An 18184-nucleotide genomic window follows, 5' to 3' on the forward strand; every position below is an offset into this window, starting at 1 on the left:
CTTCTATGCAACTTAATATAGCCATATATTTATGAGAACATAAAGCGCAGTGTAATCATCAAAGTTACTTATATGCCTGACTATGAGTAGAAGGTTGCATTACACTGCTACTATTATTAATACCATCAAGAAGTTCTATAATGCAACAGGACATGCATTAGATATTCTTATATATATATGGACACAAGGGATTAATCCGTCCTGAGCACGAGATCAAAAGAGAGGTTGCCAGACAATGTGACGTCAAATAAATTGACCGATCGCCGTAAAATATGCGAGAAAACTATTTTGACTCGATACAAATGATGTTTCCTTTAGAAACAGAATCAACCGTTCGTCTTTGTCGGTGAAATGAAAAATAGTCATTAGGAACACTCTCCGCCTTTTAAGAGATAAACATCTCTGATTTTTAAAACACTACATTTGCTGCACCAGCTGTTCTAGAGTAGTGTGTTTCTTCAAAATTGCTGTAATTTCAGTTCATTAAATTAAACGACGACTTTGCCTCATTTTCAAGAAAACATTCTCTCACGCCAGCGAATTATATATATATATATATATATAGGTGTGAAAAGGGGAAACTCCCTCTTCAATAACCTGATGGCTACTCAGTTTTCTTCGAAATTGAATAAAGACTCAGAGCTTTCTTCTAAATTGAATGAAGACTCCGTTTTCCACGATGATTAAACTTTGTCTCTCTTTCTTTTGAGCAAAGAAATAATATTTCCTTTATCGCGCGACAACTGTTTTCTAAGGTTCGTTAATTTTTTGATAAAAATTCAATGAAAAAAATGTAGTTTGTGGAACATTTCGTAAAAAATCATTAGAAATAAATTAGAAATTTTTCAATTTAATAAAGGAGGTAAATATTTTTCATATTTAGGGTTGCCATAGGTCAGGGAAATCATGGAAAAATCAGGGAATTTTATGAAAAATACTGGAAAAATATCAAATATCTAAAAATGCTACTAAAATTATAAGTTTTAAAATTTTCAATTCAAACATTTGCCTTTAAAAATTATTGTCTTACATTTTTATAATTGTAGGCCTCGGAGTGACTTTTAAGAGAAAAAAAATCATTTTAATCGATTTACATTACAAAAAAAATCTAAAAAGTCAATTTTTTTTATTTTAAATAAATGAAATTAGTTGATAAATATTTTATTATTATTTGTTATTAGAAATTAAATAAAATTTTTTATTTCCTTAATAAGAATGTTTCACAGAAATATTTTCAACAATTTTTAATTTTAAAGCACTTGAGATTTCAAAAATTATATTTTTGTTGTAACTAAAAACATTATTTAAAAAACGATTTAAATAATTGAATTTTTAAAAAATTGGATTAAAACTCTTGAAATAATTAATTAAACAAACAATTATATAGATAAAAATTTTTGAAAAAAATGTTCAATTGAATTAACATTCGCAATTAATAGAAATTGTAACTAATTGAATTTGAAAGATGTCGGGTTAAAAAATTTTTTAAAAGTAATTAAATTTCAGAAGATTTTAAATTGAAAATTTCATAAATTTTAATTGATATAATTTTTTTTACAAACTTCAAAGAATAATAGAATTTTAGAGTATTTTTCATTAAAAAACAATTTACTTCCCTGAGTTGTTAAAAAGTTGTATTAAAATAATTTAGCCAAGAATTTTAAATAAAATTTTTAAAAATTATTTTTAATGAATTTTCAGTTGAAATCTGGTTTAATTCGTGTAATTTACGGAGAATTTGTTTTAAATTATTGAAAATAATTGATTTTGCAAACAAATGAAGTTAACATATTAATAAACCGATATTAATAGCCCGTGCAGAAATTATGGTCTGGGCCTCTCAAGGCCCTTCCCAGTACGCCTGGATTCTGGCAAGGGCCAGAAATGGGACACCCTGTATTTACCCCTACCTATTATTATTTAACGCAATGGCTTACATAAATTTTTAAAAATATTTAACGCTCGCTGGGATCGAACCCCTTAACCTAACGCTCCGTAATCTAACACGCTAACCATTACGCCAACTTAACGTGAGAAAATAAATACAAAATTCATTTGATAAGTTGCGACTGAGGATAATGAAGACTTGAGCAGCAGAACAATAAAGAAACAATAATTATATATAAATTATAATTTATTTTTAATGTTAAATAATTTATTTAACATAAGTCAATATTTTCATTTTTTTATTTTATTAAAACTTAGGAACATAATTTTTCTTATTATCTAAAATATAGATAATCTAGTAAAAAAAAGACAAATAAATTTTAGTTTTTGCAAAGAAAAAATCACTTATTTCTTTTGAGTTCTTGATAAAATTCTTAGATTAAAATTATTAAATTTTTTTGAAAAATAACTTAATTAATTTTTTTTTAATTTTTTAAAAAATTAAAAATTTTAATAAATTAATAATTTTAATAAATAAATTATTTTAATTAATTAAATTAATTAATTGTTATTTAAATAATTTAAAATTCATAAATATTATTATTAAATAATTATTACTTGATAAAATATTTTGCATGGAAATTTAATTTTATTATAGTTTTATTTGGTGTTAAAAATTACTTTTTATTTTGAGGTTATGTCATAAAACCATGGCAAGGCCAAGCTGCTCTAAGGAATGCCATACTTGTAGAAAAACTGTCAAGAGCCATGAGAGAGCCTTACTTAAAGTAGAACTAAGTAGGGAAATTTCTGCACGGGAGGGTTCCGAACCGAGTACGGAACCCTATTAATATCGGTTTTTATGAAATCGTGCACCCCCCCCCCCTAGCGGCCACACGAATTTATCTGGAGGGCTGAAATTTGGTGCACATGTGTATTTTCGCGTGTAGATTACAGGAAAAATGTAACGAATCTGATTGGACTTGATTATCATAGCGTTGTCAAGGAAAAACCATGAATTTTTACGAAAAATGCCTAAAAATGACTATATGTATTCCCCCCTAGCGGGCACATCTCATAAGAAGCTCAAATTTGGCACACTTACGTACTTTTTCGTGAAAATTACAGGAAAAATATAGCGAACTTAATTCGTATCAATTTACATAGCGTTGGCAAGGAAAAATAAAAAATTTCAAAAAAAATGGTTTATTCTCCCTAGCGCACACAATATTTAACCCAGACAGTTCATATTTGCTGTATAAATTTATTTTTGCGTGAAAATTATAGGGAAAAAATGTAAGCACGATTGGAGTTGATGTTCAATTTTTATCAAATTTTTTAAGAAAAATGATAATTTTAAGGAAAAAATGTATTTTTCTGCAAAAAACGAAAATTTATACATTTTGACGTATTTTGACGTGTATATAACACAAAAAATATAGCGAGGATGATTGGAGTTGAATTTTCAGGTGCTGTCAAGAAAAAACATAATTTTAGAAAAAATCATGAATTTTCTCCCAATAACGAAATAAATTTTATCTAAAGGGCTTCAAATTTATTATTTTCACGTATTTTTATGTGTAGATTATAGAAATAATTTAATAAACATGATAAGAAGTGGAAAAAGTGGACTTTTTCCTTGAGTTTATTTCTTCAGTTGTTACAACTCTAAATAAAAAAAATCGGACAAGTGCGAGTTATACACTCGCACTGAAATCGAGGGTTCCGTACTCGAAGCGAACTTATTTGGTATAAAAACAAATGTTTAAAAAATATGTGTTGTATGTAAAATAAAATAAGTGATACGAAGAGAAACAATTTTCTTGAATTTTATTAAATTATTCCTTTTTGTATCACTTATTTTATTTGACATACAACACATATTTTTTAAACATTTGTTTATATACCAAATAAGTTCGCTTCGAGTACGAAACTCCCGATTTCAGTGCGAGTCTAACTCGCACTTGTCTGATTTTTTTTTAATAATTCAATTTAAAAAAAATAAAAAAAAAGTCTAAAAAGTCGTGCAATCTGAGGCCTGTTATTTCAAACCTCTTGAAATATGTTCATTAGGATCAGGGAAAAATTTTAATTTTGACTGGAGATCAGGGAAAAACAAAATAATATTTTTGTGTCAATCCTGATATTATAAAATCCCCCTAAATTCAACGGACATAAACGTGCGTTAAAATAGTTTTCTTAAAATCTCAACTCATTCTCATTTGAATGATAATGATTTTATGCGCACGTGCAGATTTTACAGTGTCGTTTGCTTCCATCGTTTTTCCACCCTTCTTCATTCATTTGGATAATGCTGACGCATTTCATGCGTATAACTTTACGATGTCTGTTATATATAAAAGTCCCGATTTAATAGGACGACCTGTGTGCTTCTAGAAATACGTTTTTGGGGTGTGATATGAATCGACTTTGCCTTATATATACCTTTGATCAACATCACAGTTGTGTGTGACGGAAGAATTGAGCGCGTCAGAGATATAGAATTGTCCTCAACATTCTGTATTGGTCCATAATCTTTATTGAGGCAATTTATATCCAGCGGGGGGTCCGAAGAAAAATGAACAGTAGCTATAGACTGGAATTAGGAAGGACCGAACTTGGAAATCCCATTAAGCATATTATAAGTTTATAGGCATATTGTATATATGCCTATATAAACTTATATACATAATATATGGGGCTTACTTGTCATCTGGACGATATGACGAAATGTCATCATGAATGATTGAGCAAGAATTTTATATGTACAAGACAAAATCGATTTATAATCACGAATTATAATAATGCTTTTAAAATACCAAAAATATTATTAATGATAAAGAGAAAATCGTTTTACTGATAAAATAATTCAAGAAGTTTAATAGATTTCTTCGACTTAACTAATTTCCATTTATAAAACCATTAGGCGACAAAATAGTGCTTTAAATATTTCTTTAGGACGAATTTTGTGTTGGCGTCGACATTGTTTAAACCCTTATTGAAGATGATTTAGAACTTTTGACATTAAAAGATTTTAATTTAAAAGAAATATTATTTGTTTCAACTAGATGAAAAATTTCAGCTGTCGTTGGCAAAATGATGTTTGAGCAATAAGTTTTTTGTCGAGTGAGTTTTCTAGGGGTAAGATTGTACTTGGTTTGGATTTTATATATAGGGGCAAATGGCCCAAGCACCTCATAAAACGCCGTTCAATAACTGAAAGGGATCGGTTAAGGGACACGTAGAGCGGAAATCGGACGAACGCTGACTCAGAGGTAGTAATGGATTCGCAGGACGATAGAAAAATTTCAATTACATTCCCGTTCGGTAAACCAATATCGGTGGAAACATAAATACAACATTGACAGACTGGCAAATAAGAATACATTGTAAAAACACCTAATGGCGAGGGTTTATTGTGTTGCTTCCCACCAAACCAATCCCCGATAACCCCTCGCAGGTACCCTGGGGGCATTAACACACGCGGCCTTGAAAGTGGGGCTCCAATATGACCGTGTGTGTGTTGAAAGAGTTCGGAAATGACCAAAATCCGAAGCTCAACTGCATCTCTAAAAGAATAAAAAAAGGACCATAAAAGTACTTAGTCTCCCGCCTAGAGTCTTGTCGTTTGAGGGCCACTCGAACACGTTACGCTACTTTTTCAAGGACTCATCGAGGCATGGACCCTTTTATCATTCAGCGTGAGGTCTTTAGGTTGCCAGTCAGTTTATGTTTCAAGCGCAAAACGTGCCTCCTAAGGAATTATTTTATGCTCGCATCGGTTTATATTATTGATTTTCCATGTCCGCAGCTTCCGGATTGTATTCTCGATAATATCAAACTGCACAACGTTCCAAAACAGGCACTTGAATTTTTAATTTACTATCATATGCACTATTGTTGTATAATTAAACATTTCTTTTTATTCATACAAAAATTAATTTTCCCAAAATCACCATTTCAATAAAAATAATTTATTTACATTTCGAACAAAATTACCTTGTTTCTAGCTATCTCTCCCTAGTTAAATTTTTCTACATCTTTCAATATTTAAAAGGTAAACTTTATTATAATTTCTAAGAAAAAAAGCCATTTTTCTATAATTGGTGAAACCAGTTGATCACGGATGTGGATTGAGCTGACCGCGAATAAATTTACACGAAACTCGAGATGCTGGGTATTTTTACGATCGACTGAAAACCGCATATTAAATCTAGCAGTCACCTCGTGCGCGCTCTTTATCTCCTCAGTGAAGAACATAGTGATTTTATATAACGCCGGAATCCTGGCGATAAATAAAAGCTTCTCCCGTTTGGAATGGAGATTAACCAAAATGAGAGAGAATAGTAATTCGACGCATAGCTGATGCAGAAAAATGTCAGACAAATAAGTTAAAGGAAGCATAATATAACTGGCAAGGGAAATATATAGGATTGTAGGGTCAAGTTTTTCGTATAAAGTAATCTCTACTCGTCAAGAAAGAAAACGGGCGATGCCGTGGCAAATCGGTTACAGTCACGCCCAAATAGTATCGCCTTTGTTATCCTAACCTCCTTTCTAACTGGTGGAACATTGCTTATAATGAAACTACACTATCGGATGTCATTTAGAAAGAACCAGGGCGGGGATTCTGCTTATAATAAATGTTACTGAGTTATCACCTTTTGCAATTTCTCGTATCAAATTTCAAAATTTTAAATAAAAATTGTTGTTAATTTGTTTACACTTTACTGTGAAGGTTAATATACTGACACTGATTCTAATTTCCACTTAGATTTCCACTTCCATTAAGTCTAAACAATTGCACTTGCACTTCCACTCTCATTTATTCCAATTTTCATTCATTCATTAACATTTTTCAATTCCATTTTTACTTCCAGTAGTTCTTATTTTCACTTGTACTTTCACTTTCACCCCTGGTAAAAATTTCAAAATGTTTCCAGACTAATCTGTAATTAGTTGAAAAAGTCCGGTTTATTGTCAGGTTTTTGACATCTAGAATTAGTCCGGATAAATCCAAAATTTACCCTATTTGTGAAATGAATCCAAGTGGTCAATTACGTAACTTTTTCCGGATCCCACAATCTCGATTCCACATTTCGGATTCCACATTACACAGTTTGTATTCCGAATTCCACATTCCGGATCCCACTTTCAAAATTTCGTATTTCAGATTCCACATTCCGGATTCCACTTTTCAACTTCCGTATTCCGGATCACACTTTTCACATTCCGGATTCCACATTCTGGATCCCATATTCCGCATTGCACTTTCCACATTCCGGATTCCACATCCTACATTCTGAAAGTGGAATCCATAAGGTGAGAAGTGGAATATAGGATCCGCAAAAAATTTACGTAATTGACCCCCAGAATTAATCAGGTCTAATCCGAAGTCAGTTCTAGATTTACTGATTACACAGGCCGAATTAATTTTGAATTCAATAGAAGGAATTTTGCATTTATTGTATATGATTAATTAATGATTAATTAATATTTAAATATAAATTAATAATTCATAATAATTAATTTCGGTTTAATCCGAAATTAATTGGGACTTAACCGGACTAATTGCAGATAATAGAAATCCGACTCTAAAGGCGCGTATCCACTCGGCGAACACAGCGCGAACGCAACACAAAATATTAAGTATAAAGTAACTTAATTTCAATTAAGTGTAGTGAATATATTGGTCAGAATGTAACATGCATTATACGCCGTCAGTGAATTTGAAACTTATCTCAACTGTGAGAGAACTGCACCTGGTGGCATGAGTATAGCAAATGTAATAAAAGCAGCAAAACCTAATTAAATCCTTATTGTTGCGGACTAATTGCGGATTTAATACATACAGAGTGTCGGCTTATACCAGACTCATTTTGGATTCAGATTTTTAAACGGACTGAATCTGTCTAGATTGTACAAAAACAGTCCGAAAATAATATAAAATATTTCGAAATTAGTGCGGACAAAAAAAACAAATATAAGTCTGAAGTACTCCGAAACTTATATGAAATCAGTCCGTAACTTAACCTAAAATGATTCTGGAATATTCTGAAATTTGTATGTAAGAAATTCGATATTAGTCAGCAACAATCCGGTCTTAATCTGGTATAACATCTTAATCCGAAATGAGTCTGGAAAAATCCGGAAATTATATGTACAAAATCATCATTGTTGTGGACTAATACCAGATTTTTAAACAAATTTTCAATTAAGATTTGAGACCTGACTAAATTCGGATTCGTTACACACAGATTGTAGGGACTAATTCGAACTCCTTTCTGATTAAGATTTTTGTTCAGACTGCAACTGCTAATTTTGTACATATTAATTCAGAATTTTTCAAGACTCTTTTCGGATGAAGATGTTTTACATGATTAAATCAAGATTATTGTGGACTGACATTGGATTTTCCACATTAAGATTTCAAATTATTACGTACGCATATGTCGGATTTATTTTTTTGACAGTATACTTAATTCGGATTGTTGCGTACTGTTTGCGGATAGTTTACATACAAATTCTGGATTATTTTGGATTCATTTTGGACTGTTTTTTGATCTTACTAAAATCAAATTGTTGCGGGCTAATTGCGAATTTATTTCATGTCGATTTCAGACTATTCCGGACAGATCTCGGATTTATCTTTTCATTCCGACTAATTACTGACTAATACGGATCAATTTCGGATTGTTTTCTTATAATTTCTGGACTAATCCGGTCTGATTATATCTAGGTATAATATATTTAATCTGAAATCAGTTCGAAACTATAACCAGGGACTTCTACTGATTCTAATTTGCATTCATATTTATTTAGAGGTAAACGAATTTAATGTCATTAAATATAAACTTTCTTTAACTACACTGTTAAAAATTTTTGGCCGAAATTTTATACAAAAGTGTGTGAAGCAATTATCACATACAATTTTTTAAATTTACAACACATTTTTTGAAATTTAATACAAATTTTTTGATTTAAATTTTAAATACATTTATTTAGAATTTCAAACACTTTTCTTTAAATTTAATGTAAAAATTTTATCTAAAATTTCATACACTTTTAATTGAAATTTCATACATTTTTGTTTGAAACTCTATATACATTTATTTGAAATTTAACACATTTTTGTATTAAATTTTATATACTTTTATTTGAAATTTCATACATTTTTGTTGGAAACTTCATATACTTTTATATGAAATTTCATAAATTTTTGTGTTGAATTTCATACACTTTTATTTGAAATTTCATACATTTTTGTTGGAAACTTCATATACTTTTATATGAAATTTCATGAATTTTTGTGTTGAATTTCATACACTTTTATTTGAAATTTCATAAATTTTTGTATGAAATCCAAAACATTTTTATCTTAAGTTTAAAAATTATTGTTTGAAATTTTATACATTTTTCTTTAAAATTTCAGATACTTTTATTAGAAATTCTGTTTATTTTTATTTGAAATTTCAAACATTTTGATTTTAAATTTCAAATTTTTTGTCTGAAATACCGTACATTTTAATTTAAAACTTTTAAAAATATTTTGTACTTTTTTCAGAATATTTTTTTTCGCATTAAACGGAATATTTCAAATGAAATGAATTAGAAACATATAGTTTTAAAATGTTTATTCACCATATTTATTTAACAAACTTACAGTACATAAGGACTTAACAATTTTCAAGTTTAAATCTCAGCAAGACAAAGTCTTAATTTAGTTGTAAACATTACACCTTGATTAAAAATTTTCAATTTTTATAAATTATATACGACGCTTAATTTATAATCAAAGTTAGGTATTTTTACTCAATCCTTCCTTTTGTTCCTTGTTGCTGAATTCATATTCATAAAACCCTGAAAAAGATTATAATTGTAAATATATATACAGGATATACAATAGAAAAACATGCTTCTATCCAAAAATGCAGTCTTACCTCTGAAAAAATTCCAAGATTTTCTTCAATTTTTAGGATAGCATAACCAAACACATAATATAAGCAAATAACAAAGAAATCCGTATTTTCATCCTATAATAATTGACCTGAAAATTTAAGATTCAATTTATTAGATGTAAAGAAATAAAAAGAAAATTTTCCAGTAAAGAGTAGTGTACTGTTAAAAAAAAACCTAAGTTATGCTGAAGTATGATAAATCGAAATTCTATCAAATGAAATATTATTATTATTATTAATATTATTTACCTTGATTATGTAGTCCTTTAATTTAGTTAATTTAATTTACTTTTTTAACTCACTTCAATAATTTTTATTTTAAACAGTTTTAACGCTGGTTGAATCAGTATATTCTTGGGCAAATGCTCAAGAGCAACTGACGCTGAGAGGGACTTTCTGAGTAAAGTCTCTCAAAAAAAGTTACAATTTTCCAACATTTCCTGTGAATATTCCAAACCGAAAGAATTCACAAACTTTTAGTCTAAACGAATCTATAAGAAAAAAACTAGTACCGAAAAACTCATAAAATAGGTCCTCTTGAAATAAGAAACCCCTATAGGTGGTCGTATCCTAAGACGAACCAGATGTGCGCGAATCCTTTTAAAACGAGAAAATATTTCAAATATTTTATATATTTATTGCAGAATGAAAAATTTTTACTATAGAGTATAAAATCTTTTCTAAAACTAAATAATTTTTGTAGTGTTTATTTACAATTTTCATCATAATTTAAAAATGTGATTTTGTGCTTTTAATTAACATCATTTGCATTGTACACTGAAATAAGTTTTCTTAATTGAGAACAAAAAATTATTTTTGTTAACTTTATCTGTTTGTTAAACAAATTTTTAAATTGTACTTTCAAAAGATGATTATGAACATACGTTAGGTTATTTTTTTAATATTATTTATAAATATTTATTACAATTTACAAATTTCATTATAAATACTTGAAACTTTAAGACAATTTTATGTATTAAAATGTTGTAGTTTTATAATACTTTCTAATATTTGTATATGACATATTATATACAATTGTTTGAAATTTTCGAACAGATTTGTATGACAATGTTAAAGAATTACAAAACTTTCAAACAACTGTATTTGAAATTATTTCATAAACAAATTTTTGAATTTTTCAAACATTTTCTGTATTAAAGTGTTGTAAATTTGCAAAAATTTCAAACATATGTATTAAAAATTATTTCATATACAAATTTTTGAAATTTTCAATCACTTTCTGTATGAAAGTGTTGTAAATTTAGAATACATTCAAACATTTGTGTTTGAAATTATTTCATTAAAAAAATTGTGAATTATTCAAACATTTTTATATTAAAATATTGTAGATTTACAACACTTTCATACATTTGTGTTTGAAATTATTTCATAAAAAAAATTGTGAATTATTCAAACATTTTTGTATTAAAATATTGTAGATTTACAACACTTTCAAACATTTGTGTTTGAAATTATTTCATAAAAAAATTTTTGAATTATTTAAACACTTTTGTATTAAAATATTGTAAATTTACAACACTTTCAAATATTTGTGTTTGAAATTATTTCATATACAAATTTTTGAAATTTTCAATCATTTTCTGTATGAAAGTGTTGTAAATTTACAATTTTTTCTAACAGTGTACTTAAAAATATTTTTTCATAAAAATGAATGTTTCAAAAAAGAAAGTAAAAACTGTTTGCTGATATTTTCTAAAATTCTTGTGTCCATTTTGAGATTTTTTATCACTAAATAAGCATACCAAATTTTATTAAAACTCATTCAAACGCATTTACGTTATCGTGTTCACAAAAAAACTGGAGAATCACACACACATACATTTAAGCAATTGATCAGAAATTATATGATACAATTTTATAAAGAGGAAATTTTTTTTTCGTATTAAAAATTATTTGTTTGAATTACAAGAAAATTTCCTATTGAGATATAAAAAATTAGAGCCCATCAGAGTAAAAGTCTAATTAAAAATAAAAGCAAAAATTAAAGTTATTCAAACCAAATATTAAAAGCTGTGAACGTAAAAATGTGAGTGAAAACTAGAATCAGTATAAGTGAAAATGAAAATAAAATTTAAAATAAGTAAAAGTAAAAATTGGATATAGTGAAAGCGAAAATATGAGCAAAATTTAGAATCAATGGAAGTTATAGTAGAATTGAGAGAATGAGTAAAAATTGTAATTACATAATCAAAGCGGAAAAAAAATAATAGTTAAAATTAGTATCAATTGGAGTGGAAATAAAATTCCAAAATCGATCCTCTAGATTAATTTTTCAACGACACTATGTGCGATTATTGCTTAGATGATTGTTGGAATCACATTCTGTTCCGTGGTTTGCTTATTCATAGTTTTTTTAAATCTAAATTTGCAGAACACCGCAAAGATAGCATCGGCTGCCAATAATGTAATTCAGTTGTGGAAGAAATTGACTCATGTGCCCGGATGCTATCACTAGGATGAGTTCTCTTCCACTAATAAAAGATATATGCGTTCAGTGTAATATGACTGCAAAAGTTATTTGACGTCGCGCAGAAGGAAATCCTGAGTAATCCGCGACAGTGATCACGTTTATCCACATTTCCAACTCTTTTACGACTCCGAGGATACGACTTTGTCGTTTCAGTCTAACCTATTTCGAAACTGGTTGCACGAAAAAGGCGGAAAATAAGCTTTTCAATACCTAAATACAAATTGCTGTGCTTCAACAGACCAAAAAGAAAATTCAACTAATTTCAACGTTAAACAAATAAAGATTTTCTAAAATTCGATTAATGTTGTTAGATAAGTTTAATATATATTTTTAAATATTTATTTATATATTTTTATGTTATAAATTTATTTAATATTTTTGTTTGTTTTTGTATTCTTATATATTTTCCATATGTATATTTTCTATATCTTACTATATGTAAGAGTATTCAAAATATATAAGGAAGTTATTGATCCAACCATATTACAATCCTATTCAAAATATCAACAAAATTATATACCAAATTAAATAATCATTCCACATTATTCCTTTCAGAGATATATTAATTATTTAAATAAAAAAATTACCTAAAGAAATTATGTAATTATCTTATAGTTCTGAATCTGAAAAAATCTACCAAAAAAAGTTTGGTAAAATTGATGAAATTTAACTGAAACTATTGTAGTAAAGGGAAAGGGAGGTGGATCCGTTTCTTTTCTTTCGTAAATGAACTGAATAGTGTTTCGGTTATAAAAGGGAAATCTGACAAAAAAAAAAGAAACAATGAACTGGTTCTAAAATTTAAGAAAGAATTCAGGTAGGAATTTTAAATTCAGAAGTAGGAGGATCAGTATCACATTAGAGGATAATAACAAAAAAGTTTAAAAATGAGTTTTCTTCTTCAGCATAAGGTAATGACACACACACATTTGTTAAAGTTTCCACCGTCTACAAAATTAATCTGTAAAATTTATTTTTCTGTTTTACCGCTAAAAGAGAAAAGCAGTTTTACTTAGATTACATACAGACTTTTTGATGCATTGTAGCATTTATAAATTTCATCCTAAAAGTTCTAACACACATGAATTATTATCTTATTTTAGAACAGTTTCAAATAATATCGCACAGTTTCAGAAATATTGATGCTCAGAAAAATAAGTTATATAAAATCGAAAAGTTATACGTTCAAATTTTGTTTTATTTGAAAATCATGAGAATTTGTTTTAGAGTTTTCCAAGTTTATAACTATTCTCAAGGACATAAGAATGGGTGACCTATAAAATTATAATTTTATGGAAACAAAAAATTTATCACTGTCTAAAAACTTTATTAGGCAAACAAAAATTTTGGGAAAAAATAACATTGCATTATTGCATTGCAATTTTATTAAATAAATATTGTTTAAGGGTTGTCACGGGGCAAGGAAATCATGGAAAAGTCAGGGAGTACATAGAAAAGTACTGGACTTAACTAAAAAAAATTTTACTTCCTTGAATTGTTGAAAAACTGTATTAAAGTAATTTAAAAAATTAATTTTGCAAAGAATTTTAAATAAAATTTTTAGAAATATTTAATTATAAAGAATTTTAGTGAATTTTCAATTGAAAAATTTTTTTAAAAATAATTTAAATTTAAATGGTTTTGGTTAAATAATTTAATTTTCGGTTTAAAAATTTAATTTTAGAGAATTAATAATTAAAAAACGTTTTATGTAATTGAATTTTTGAAAAACTTAATTAAAGTTATTAGAAATAATTAATTAAAAAAGAAATTAAAGTTAAAATTTTTATAAAGAATTGAGTTTTCGAAGAGAAATAGTTTAAAAATTTTGAACTAATTGAATATAAGGAGATTTTTAATTAAAACATTCGTAAATTGGAATTTATGTAGATATTTTATAACCTTTAAACAATAATTAAACATCTGGAGAATTTTGAATTGGAAAATTTTTGAAGTAATTGAATTTTCGAAAATCTTGATTAAAATTATTAAAATTAAATTATTCAACAAAGAAATTAATGATACAAAATTTAGAAATGTATTTTAGAATTATTGATACTGTCATTTTGAATTGGTTAAATTTTTTTAAAAACTTTAGACAATAATTGAATTTTAATTAATTTTCAATTGAAAACTGTTTTAAATCATGTAATTTTCAAAGAATTCGTTTTAAATTATTGAAAATAATTGATTTTGCAAACAACTCAAGTTAAGGGCAAGTCCAACATGTGAAATGTAAACAAACATGAAATGTAAACAAACCATGCACATTTTTTCGCACCTCTCATTTGCGTAGAAAATAAAAATTTGTCGTTTTCTTTATGAAAATGGTAAATTTATATATTAGACTAGGTAACTATACTTTATTGAACTTATTATGTAAACAAATAAGTATAATTATAATGAAATAAAAAGTATACTGAAATATGAATTTTTTCAAGGTTACGAAAAATTTAGACATATTCGAGTATATCTGAGGCACGGACGTTGAGGACTTAGGTGGGAGAAAGTGAGAGAAGGGGTAAAATTTCAGAATTTTACCCTTTCCAAGATGTGACCGTCAAATGGCTCAACTCTTTCTCCCACCTAGGCGCTCAACGTCCGCCGTGCCTCAGATATACTCAAATGGTTTTTTTTCGAAACCTTGAAAAAATTGCTAATTCAGTCTACTTTTCATTTCATTATAATTGTACTTATTTTTTCATATAATTAGTTAAATAAAGTATAGTAACCAACTTTAATACATTAATTTACCATTTTCATAAAGAAAACGACAAATTTTTATTTTCTACGCAAATGAGAGGTGCGAAAAAATGTGCACGGTTTGTTTACATTTCATATGTTGGACATACCCTTAATATATATTTTTAATAATTTAATTTAAAAAAATAAAAGTAAATTCGAAAATGTCGTGCAATCCGATGCCTGTTATTGGAAACCTCTCGAAATATTTTCATTAGGGTAAGGGAAAAAATTTTAATTTTGACTGAAAATCAGAGAAAAACTAATATTTGTGTGTCAACCTTGTATTAAGAAATAATAATTTTGAAGTTGTTTTATTTTGAAGAATCGTTATTGAATATGTATTTAAGTATTTTGTCATTTTGCACATACTTGAGTTCGCCAACGACCCTTGAGGGGTTGCCTATAAAAACAAGAATCACACTCCACTCCTTTGAAAATGGAGTCTAGCTGATGAGAAAATCGTGCGACGCAGAGTAAGAGGAAACAGACAAATATGATGGGAACGTGTTCATTCTTTCTCTGATTTACTGCAATCTCATATATATATATAATAGTAATTACGCTTTCTCATCGTCTAACTGAAGCTGTGTAGATATAGATCCTCAATATGAACACTATTGCAATTTTTATTTATTCCCCCGTTTTTAAAAGCCAGGGCATTTGGTCCTTAGGAAAAGCATTTTCATTAGAGATGTGCATTTGTCGGATTGAAATTCGATTTTTCACGCGGATGAAATTATTCCAAACATCGTTTTTTTATATAAACTCGAATTCAAAACGAATTCTTATTTTGTAAATAAGAATTTTGAGTAAAATGGTATTTTTAAATTTTATATGATATATATTGAAATTTAAGATAACCTCTTTGTATACATTAATTTTAATTCCACATCATCAGTGTTTGAAATAAAATGTCTTAGATGTAAGATTGCTTCTAACTGTGTACGCATAGGAATGTCTTAATCACGTTGAAGTGGGCGAATCAATTTGTTTGTCTTCCTTGCAGGTGAACGCCTACAAGAAAACAAAATGATTAGCGGGTGACATTGGCTTTTCAAGTGAATAATAAATAATTCAGAAGTTTGAGAGTATAACCAAAGCCGAATATTATATATGCTAGCGACTGGTTATTACCCATTTCTCACGATATTTTACTGGAGTTTCATAATGCTGTGTGGTCAAGCAGTAAACTTCAAAAGTATGGTGCGGTAGTAAACACTGATTTTATTATCAATTCATCACTAATAGTTCCGAGTGTCATGAGCAGGTCGAAAAATTGCCAACGAAGACTTGCTTTTATGCCGCCAGTCAATGCAAACTTGCAAACCTTGGAAGTACACTCATAATTTGACTCATATTATCCACTATAGTTTTTGAAATATTCTTCAACCAAAACATTCATCTCCTGGCAGTTTGTTTTTAAATTCAAATTTATCACTTTCAAGGGTAATATCATTTTGTGTTCACTAAATACAGAACAATTTTCCAAATATAATTGATCAAAAGTTTTTACATTTACAGTTTTTACGTCAAGAACTATATTAAAAAAAATTTCGATCTAAAATATTATTAGAATATTAGAGATTTAGGACCTCCTAAAACTTCCATAGAATCGAATGCAACAAGAATTTCTGAAATCGGTCAAACGGTTTTTGAGCTATGACGATTACCATTTTTAAAAGTAGTGTTTTAAGAAAAACGTGTTAAAAGCTTTAACATCAGAAGGTTAAAATTTCGTCAAACTGAAGTAACTGAATGAGCTTGAAATTTGTTACTCGTGGGTTTTGGGGCTCACTGATTATGAATATAATGTCATATTTTAAAAATCCAAACTGGCGGATCCAATATGGCGGACGAAAAAATTAAAAATTAATTGAATTTGCCTAAAACTCGTTTTATGGAAGTTTTTGGAGTCACTGATTACAAATATGATGTCCGAAATTTAAAAATTCAAAAAAAAAAAAAAAATTTTGAAAAAATTTCCGTGATATTAGATCTACCATTTTGAATTTTTAAAATCTGAATCTGAATAATCAAATTTAGCAATGGTGAAATACATCTCCAATATTATTAATAAAAAGAATACAAAATAACGGAGCATCTAGTGAACATAGATGTGGTACACCAGATGTGGCAATGAAATGTTCAGAAAATGCATTACCAACTCGAACCGAAAAAGATCTATTGGTATGGTAAGACCTGATTAATGCAAGTATATTGCCATGTAATCCCATGCGAGTTAATTTGGTCAAGAGGATAATGTGATCAACTTTGTCGAATGTTTTCGAAAAGTCAGTATATACCCAATGGTTTAAAATCGTTTATTTTGCAATGACGTTCCTCAATCATTTTAGAACATATAAATTTCTGTTAAAATAACATTCTAAGAGCGTTTCATGTTCTGAAAACGTTTGGCCATGACGGATTAAATCAATCAATCTCTGAGCAAATTTGATCACTTTTCGCTCAAGTTTGATTTAAAGCAAAATATTGCAATTAGTGCAGTATGATGACAAAATTATAAATACTGCTTAATTATTGCCACTATTTAGTTTAATTGTGGAAGAATTATGTTAAATTAATTTTTAATTATTATGTACCTTTTTTTCAGATTAGTAAAAAGAAAGTATATTTTTGTTTAAAAAAAATGTTGCTTTAAAAAAAAAAATTTTATATACATAAAAAAAGAATTTTTTGTTTCAAAAAGAATATAAAATATGAGTTTATATGAAACTCGTTTAATTAGAGATTTTTAATGTTGAGCTGACATATGGCAAAATTCTACTTGCTACGGACACTTTAGTTTTGAAATGTCATCCTTCTCTATCCCTTATGTAATATTTATGGCAATGGGGTTGCTAGGGCTCTATATCTATATTGTACAATTTCAATTGATTGAAATCATTTCTCCCTTGAAATCGACAGGCTGGATTTTGTGCTTATAAAGGCTTGATTTTTATATGTTGTTACAGTCGCAATCTGGAACGCAAGACTTATAACTCATAAATACCTACCAGTTGCGGATTACATACTTTGCAGACGGGAGTTTTTCGATGCAGTTGGTTGTTTTTTTAGCAATAAATCAACCGCGATTGTGAAATAC

The 18184-nt window shown here is 28.0% G+C and overlaps 1 long non-coding RNA gene across 1 annotated transcript; it reads right to left on the reverse strand.

The window, feature by feature from the left end:
* Positions 1–9593: 9593 nt before the first annotated feature.
* Positions 9594–10691, reverse strand: LOC127285433 (uncharacterized). The gene is made up of 3 exons (XR_007843604.1): positions 10095–10691; positions 9828–9934; positions 9594–9747 (listed from the first exon to the last, which is right to left on the reverse strand). It is a non-coding gene; the product is annotated as an uncharacterized LOC127285433 (long non-coding RNA).
* Positions 10692–18184: the final 7493 nt, after the last annotated feature.

This window comes from Leptopilina boulardi, unplaced genomic scaffold, assembly GCF_019393585.1.
Source record: "Leptopilina boulardi isolate dan_hultmark-lab unplaced genomic scaffold, ZJU_Lbou_2.1 LbouV2_332, whole genome shotgun sequence".
Classification (NCBI taxonomy): Eukaryota; Metazoa; Arthropoda; class Insecta; order Hymenoptera; family Figitidae; genus Leptopilina; species Leptopilina boulardi.